Source organism: Rhyacophila brunnea, unplaced genomic scaffold, assembly GCF_057557595.1.
Source record: "Rhyacophila brunnea isolate RB1 unplaced genomic scaffold, BYU_Rbru_1.0 scaffold_2, whole genome shotgun sequence".
NCBI lineage: Eukaryota > Metazoa > Arthropoda > Insecta > Trichoptera > Rhyacophilidae > Rhyacophila > Rhyacophila brunnea.
The window spans coordinates 50,628,920-50,637,216 of NW_028232859.1; positions in this window are offsets into that span (position 1 = coordinate 50,628,920).

Genomic DNA, 8,297 nt, shown 5'->3' on the forward strand with positions numbered 1-8,297 from the left:
GAATGAGTGGATAAGGAAGCAGACAAGGGTTTGCGATGTAATAGAGTTTATTAAAAGCCTTAAATGGAGATGAGCTGGAGCTGGAGCTCGAAGTAGAGACAATCGTTGGACAAATCTAGTCATCCAGTGCCAGACCTAGAGGCCGCTGGATCGATGAAATGATAAAGTTCTGCGGAAGTACGTGGCAACGCAATGCACAGGACCGAGAGAAGTGGAAGCAGCTTAAAGAGGCCTTCATCCAGCAGTAGATAGATTCAGGCTGATGATGATGATGAATGAGAGATATTTATTTAGACTATTTCAAAGTGAGCCAGAGATAGTTTTGGAACCACTTAGTGAAAAGATCGATCTATCGCGAGCTGAAATGGCGGGCGTTCGCGCTAAACAAATGGACTTCACCTTGCGAACAAGAAATTATTTCATACTGCTAATAAATTTTCATCCTCGACTTCGTGTATACTTACCATGTTTTTCTTGTATTATTGTGTTTTCTGTCACCCCACAGCCAATGGCGTTCACATGGAGTGGGATGAAATGCTGAAACACATCCTAAGCCGTAGCTTAAAACCACGATTGAGCATTAACTGTCTAGTAGAATGTAGTATGTAGTAGAATAGTAATAATATGTATGCATAAAATTAATGTTTGATTGTACTACGGTTGTTTATTGAAACAAGTGATAAATTATGCAGTTTCATCACCATATTTTGTATGTCATAACATAATAATGTATCTAAGTAGGGTCGTAGAGTTGCAAGCAAATCAATATTTTTAGTCGTTGATATCTCTCGATGTCACATAGGTAGTAAAAATTAAATTCTCAGCTTGTATAATTTATAGCTAACTATATTCTATTCGGAAGTGTTCATTTGAATCCATCACAACTGTGTGTACCTATACTGTTGTCTAAATAAATTTAGTCTCCTGAAGAGAAGGGTTACATGTAAATTGTACCGTCGTAAAATATTTCACCGTGGCACATTTCGCCGTGAGCTTTCTGATCGGAAAGAGATGACCGTATACTATACGGTCTCCGATTTTATTAGATTCAATATGAAGATTAATTCAATTTTCATAGCTGATTTTGGCAAAATTCATGAATTCAAGAATGAAAACCTAATCTAACCTAACCTCCGGTCCAGTATATCGGCTATTTTTTTTTAAAATTTGTTTGCTACTGGCTTCCTATAAAGTCTAAACCGACAAGAACCGTGTTTTATTTAGGCATGAATTTTATGGCAGTACTATACGAACCAAAGAGGTTGGACGGTCTAATATACGGCCATATATTTCCGATACAACATTTCACGGTGAAGTGTGATACGACGAACTGCATACGTACAAGTTTCCGGACACGGAATAGAAGACCAGTTATCCGGACGCAAGTTATTTGTAGTTACATCTCTCAATGTTACATTGATTTGAACAACGCGTAACCGAAACGAATGTAGAGAAATAATGTATTTTTTAAATTGGTTCTACAATCCTCGACGACTCTGTGTCAACGTTTATCAACTGTTAGTCATTCTGGCAATGAAACTGTTTCATTTTTTTTTTTAAAACAATTTCATATGAAAAATTATTGATTCAAAAGATATCATGATACATAATATCCATTCCGACATATCGTTTTACATTTTTTTTAACTGGTGTCGTTGAATACCCACAAAATTGCCAACCATGCCTTGGCCGTGGTGGTCGTGTGGCTTTGTGGCGTGGTGGTCGGTGGGTTTAAACATTTATCATAGATGGCGCAGCTGGATAAAACAAGCGGACAGATCATCGCGTCATGTTCTGCAGTTTCCTCGTCGCCATATTTGCAGATTGAAGGAGTATCGGAGTATTCCCTCTTCTTCATATTGTTTTTAATTCTACAGTTCATAACTGATTCATCGTCCTCCAAAATGCGGAGTAAAAATGGAGTGCCAACAGCTTTGATATAAATTGCAGTGAAATGGGTCTGATGACAAGATGTTGTCACGATTTGCAGTAATATTTATATTTTGGAATTACTAGATTTAAGCACTTTCATTTTCAAATACAATTCACTAAGTATATTGATTTAATATTGAATGTCATACCTATGTTCTATTTAGTCAGGATAACCAGAGCTGTAATGTGATTTTATTATTCAATATAACGTTTATTTCACAGTGTTTTGATGATGAATAAAATGTTGTGTATGTTATGTTATGAATTATTGTTTTATTGTAGCCCCTCAAAAAATATTCCACGCACGTCTGTGGCTACGACAAAACATTTTACTATGGCATATAATTTGAGTCAACCTACTGCATGGTTCGAAATCTAAATACAAATAAAATGTCACCTCCCTTTGCACACCTTCATAATAATTTATAACACCTGTACTTAGAATGACGCTTCTTACAAAACGTATATTTATTATGTACCTAGAAATTCGTATCTTGGATAAATAATTTTATTATATTTATATTTCAGTATTGAAAAAGGGGCTTAACTGGAGAGTTTTGTGTAATTTTTGATACTTACAATTTTACATGTTTTGGGGTTCTTTTTATGATTTTTTTAAATTTGCCATCCTTTATTTTGCCGCTGACTATTAATTAGTTAAAAAAAACTTGGATAAATATACTTTTAACGTTATTTAGATACACTAGAAAACATGGTGAAGTGAGGGTTCTTCGATGACCAAACTTTCGAGTGCGGTGAAATGCAAAACATGGAGCAGCTATTGTCTTGCAAGGGTTACCCAGTAAGCTGCAATTTCGACGAGATCCTACAAACCGAAGAAAATAATGTTGCCTTCGCCAACTTCTCCAGTGACATATTGTAGCTGTTGAAGACCCGACACGACGAAGAAGACGTTATTTAGATAACACTAATTATTTTTCTGGTGTATGCTTTATAATAAAAATAGTTACTTATGTAATAACTATAGAAACAGTACATATCGCTACGTGACATGAAAACGTGCATGGTGGGTATAATTCACAAATAACATAAAATAAAATAAAATAAATTGATAAGGAAACAAACAGAGCATTGACCTCCCTAAGTAAAATGCCACCCAGAATTCTATTCCATTTCATTTTTAGTTTCAAATTGTCATATTAGAAAAATACCAAATTTATATAAGCACCATCTATTGAAACCTACTCTTAAATAATGGTGGCTTTATGTACGTGGAGGTTTGTGGTGCTGACAGTTCGGAGGAACTTTTGTGAAAATTTTGAGTACGCGTACAGTGTGTATTATGTACAATGGGTATTATAATACAATAATAGTTATATTTTTCGGATATTTTACGCTTTGATTATTTTTTATTCATATGTCGATACTTCCTAATGAAGCAACCGCATCGTTTACTTAATGGAAAACTGATTGTATTATCAAAATTCCTTATTTTATTTGCAGCCCATATGCAACACATGACCTGTCTAACCACACGGGTCATCACTGAACAAGAGTACTTACGCGATGTGATAAATATGTCGTCAAGCTTTCAAATAGAAATATACTCGACAAAATGCAGTCGTATATATATAACTATAAAAACTATAGAAAATTTACTATAATTTGTGGTCGTATTTGGCTTAACTGATGATTGTTTCAGAATAAGTAGTTTATTTTAAATATCTTTTGTATTTATTCAAAATGCTGTGAAAAATACAATATTGTGTTGCTAGTTTTTCACGTGGCAACTTTATTACTATTGGATGCCTACACGAAACTGTTTTTAGTTGTTTAATGACTGCAATGGAGATCTCTCTGTATCGTATACACGTGTTTCAGTTTCTAGTAAAGTCTGTTCGCCATAATTCGTAAGATTAGAGTCCGGCCAAGGCAGGTCCGCCTATGAATGAACTAACCCGGTTTGGGTTGGGTTACGAATGATGTAACCGATATCTTCAATGGAGGTGGTGCAATTTATCAAGTGCAAGTCACTGCAAGCATGCACGAATACATTCAAAATGGCGAACGAAAATAATCGACCATGTAAAGCAGATAGTGAAAATTCTGAGAACTCGGTGATTAGCGTCTATATTATTATTGTACAAGAGATAATGTTTTGTACGTGGAAATTATAACAAGTCGCGAAGGATGTGTTATGAGATAAAATATTGTAAAAAAAACATGAATTTACCTTAAAGTATGTAATTCTTATTTAGGTATATTTATCTTTTTAATATAGTGGATTCATTACATACATGTAGGCATAAATATTTATATTAATGTAGATTTAAATACTTACCATAATAGAGGGTGCGTTATGCAGCGCTCGAAATGGAAAAGTATACGAACCGGAGCGCTCGACAGTTTTCTGAAGAACAATACATAGTTATCATGGTTAGAAGACATAGTTATCAAATTTTATGTGTATTTCATAAAAATAAGTGTTAGATTTTCTATTATATGGCCTATCTAGCTCAGACGGTCAAATTATTTTTTCCACGAGATGGAGCGATAATTTTACCGATTTCACGAACAGGAACGGCGCTCCGGTGCGTTCCGGTCCATTTCGAGCGCTGGCGTTATGAGATTATATTTTAGTATAACACTTTGTAGTGATTTTAAAATGTTTTTACCAGGTATTCACACAAGGCAAATTGTTCTTGGCTACTAGTAAAAAATGAATTTTTAACTTGTTCCCAGTAATAAAACAAATTATTTAAAATACATTAAAAAATAACCCAAGTTAGAGTGGCAGTGAATAGTTTTTAAATTGTTATTATAAAGTTAATATTAATAATCTCGTAGGTTCGAGGTTTTGGAAAAAAGACGATCTCATGCGAAGGGATGCTTATTGATAAAATTGTGGACGCGCACATTAATACAGGGGTTGTGTTTTATGTTATTATTAGCGGTGATGAGAAATTACATTGGAAAGGATTCTGTAGCTATAAATGTTCGCTATATTTAATTGTGGTATGTATTATATTATTATTCCATATTATAATAATTTATAGTTAAAAACATAATTTTGAAAACACTTCTGAGAAAAATATATAACTAATAGAAATAAATCGGTGTGTGTACTTATGTACGCGCGTTAGAAGTTATACTTCTTTAGCGTAACAAAACTTGTGATAAACTAGATTCTTTGACTAGCTCTTAATTATCTTGTTAAGGGGCGGCTGAAGAGCTCGGTATTCAAATATAATTTAGTATGAAATCGACCTCGGCGTCGTACGCACGTTAATTTAAATCGATCTTTTGGCAAAAATCACTAATCATCGGAGATTTTATTTAAAAAAAAACATTATTATTAGTATTATTACTATTGTCGAACTTCTACATTATTATTATTGTGGACAATCTTACATTATTATTTAATAAGCACCACCTGCACTTGTCCGCTGATCAGAAAACAGGGCTGTCAAAATAATATAATATTTGTAAAATGTTAATTTCATCATAGTTTTTAATCAAACCTGTGCAAGTACATACTGATAACTTGGGTGGATATCGTGGCAAACATACTAACCCAATTCAAATTGAACATAGGTTGATACTCAAATACTATTATAGTATCTTTATGATTTCGAGAAAATAATACGATGGAATATATTATATAATCCATTTTGGTTGCCAGTTTTTACTGCGATGAATCACTGTGTTCCTTACTGTCTTTTTTATTCGTAGGTTTGTTTACTATGTACACCGAGAAATTTCCAATAATTATATCGGAAATGAGTTGGAATATAATGCAACCAAAACTGGAAAAATTCTATTATGGGTGTTTACTTTTTGAATTAGTTGACCCCAGAAAAACAGGTACATGCCACTACGTGAACCACAGTGGATATTATGCCGGGTCCAAATTGGCAACATGTTGCCGGCAACCTCGTTAAATTTTACGATAAGTATGATAATTATCGTAAAAATTTTTAAGCCATTATGGTAATTATCGTAAAATTTATCGAGGTTGTCGCGCGACATTGTTTTGCGCCAGTGTGGACCCGGCATTAGATGCACAAAACTTAAATAAAATATATTATAAATTAAATTTAAAAAGTACAATATAATTAATTGCGTCGGCAGCCCTGTCAGACACTTTTTATAGCGACAGTCATTTTTTATAGTCATTTTTTATATGCCCGCCAGTCGGAGGGATTAATAAAAAAATAATGTGTCTAGTGACTGTATGTTAATAATTATTTTTAGGCACTCTTAATATAATATAATATAATTTCGCCCATTGGCTTTACCTACCACTTGTTTCACTAGTATAAAAGTGAAGTTGCGCAGGCAATAAAAAGTCACTTTCTTTTTATAGGCAGACAGTAAATTCTACGTTTTAAAAAATATGCATTAGAATTAAACAATACCTATTATTTTTAATATGTAGGTCCTAAACATTACAAATAAGCACTATTCATTAGTAATGTTTTTTGGATAGCACATGAAATAAAAATGTAGGTTGATATGTATGTCAACATCCTTCGTATGTTTAGTTCTCGGACAATTTCAGGTTAAAAAGTTATTAATATATTATTAAGTTTATATCGTGGCCAACACATAATCAAAAAAGTTATCATATCCATCATATCAGTTGCAATACTTTCCACCAAAGAACTGATAAACATATTGAATTTAGTAACATTAAATGTTATTAGTAAATTTATTAGAAAATAAATTTTATTAGAAAGTACTATTTTTTGGTTACCCCATAGCTTCACTTCACAAGCTTCACTTGTAGGGAGTTTATTGAGACAAACATTGGCGGCAACCTTTTTATATTAACTAGTAGACCAGTTATTATGGACCACATGTAAAAAAATCATATTTTAAATTCTCAAGGCCGATTCTGTAGAGCGTCCTCTTAAATTACACACTCAAGAAAAATGACCGCTTATTGGAACGCCGTTGGTTTATTTCTATATATTTATAATACTAAATTATATAATGGTTTCTCGTTGTTTTTATTTTTAAAGTACCAAATGTCAATCTGACGTTTAATCGTTTGTTTACGTAAGGAATTGCAAATGGCCTACAATAATAAAATCGGACAATTCTAAGCTATAATATTATACTGTATAATCGTCACGATTGCAGTATCAAACTGTGGCGTAAAGGTAGTGCGTTCGGCTGATAACCGAACAATCGGTGGTTCGAATCCAATCAACTGCGTTTTTTTCGTGTGAAAAAATAAATTATGACGAGTTACTTGTCACACGCCAAAAATACACTCTGATCTTATTTCCCAAAACGCGCCAAAACAAGTATAACTTCAAAAATCTCTTTTGACACCCAGAAGGAATCAAATCTGTGTCTTTCGGGTTTCGCGCCCACGCACATTGACCACAATGCTGTAGGTATACTATCTAATTGCGACACATTTTAACTAATTTCTCTTACAATACTCTCTGAAGCACTTTCCAAATTGAGTTACTATTGGTGATCGGCTTATGTATTTTAAATCAAAGTAGGTATTAACTAATTACTTTAATTACTAACCGACGTCACGGATCACTCCAAGATTTTTTTTTGCAACTTACTTGAACATGCTTATAATTTAATTAACTATTTTTTTTATTCAACGAATAATTTACAATATTTAAGAATGTAACATTCTTTTTATTGAACATACTTACATAAATTTGAAAACAGTTCTGAGAAAAATATATAACAAATAGAAAAAAATACGACACTATGTATTTTACTGATATGAATTTACAGATAAATGGCTGGTACACAATAATTATGTATCAAGTTCATCAAAATAGATCCTGAGATATTTGGACCTAAAGTTATAACTCCTTTTGTAACATTCAGGAATGTTTTCACTGTATATACTTACCATATATTGATGGTACATGGATCAATTTAAATAAATAGTCGAAACATAAAGTATATTCAGGCTTTATTAATATTAGCAAAATTAATGTTAGCAAATACCTCTTTATACTGCTGAAGAAACTGTCAAAATGGACATGATTCACATTCCATTTGATGTCTTATCAATACTAGTACTTATCACCATTTATGCGGAGAATTGTAGAGCTACGATTGTGATACTAACACACAAAATAGAAATCTGTATTATCTAGCCACTAAAACAAAAAATCGAATTTTATGAAAATTGGACTCGATCCAGAATTATCGTGTACCACCCAAATATCGGTGTTTATTTATTAACATATTCAATAGGGTAATTAAAAGAAAATATAAATTTTGTAGAAGTCATTGTTTTTTTTAAATATTTTCAGTGAAATAATAAAATTCATTATATTTTTAAGAACCTACTACTTAAAAGAATTCAATTTTAATATATACGTGTTATCCGTCAGAATTAGTTTAAAAAAACTTTGAGA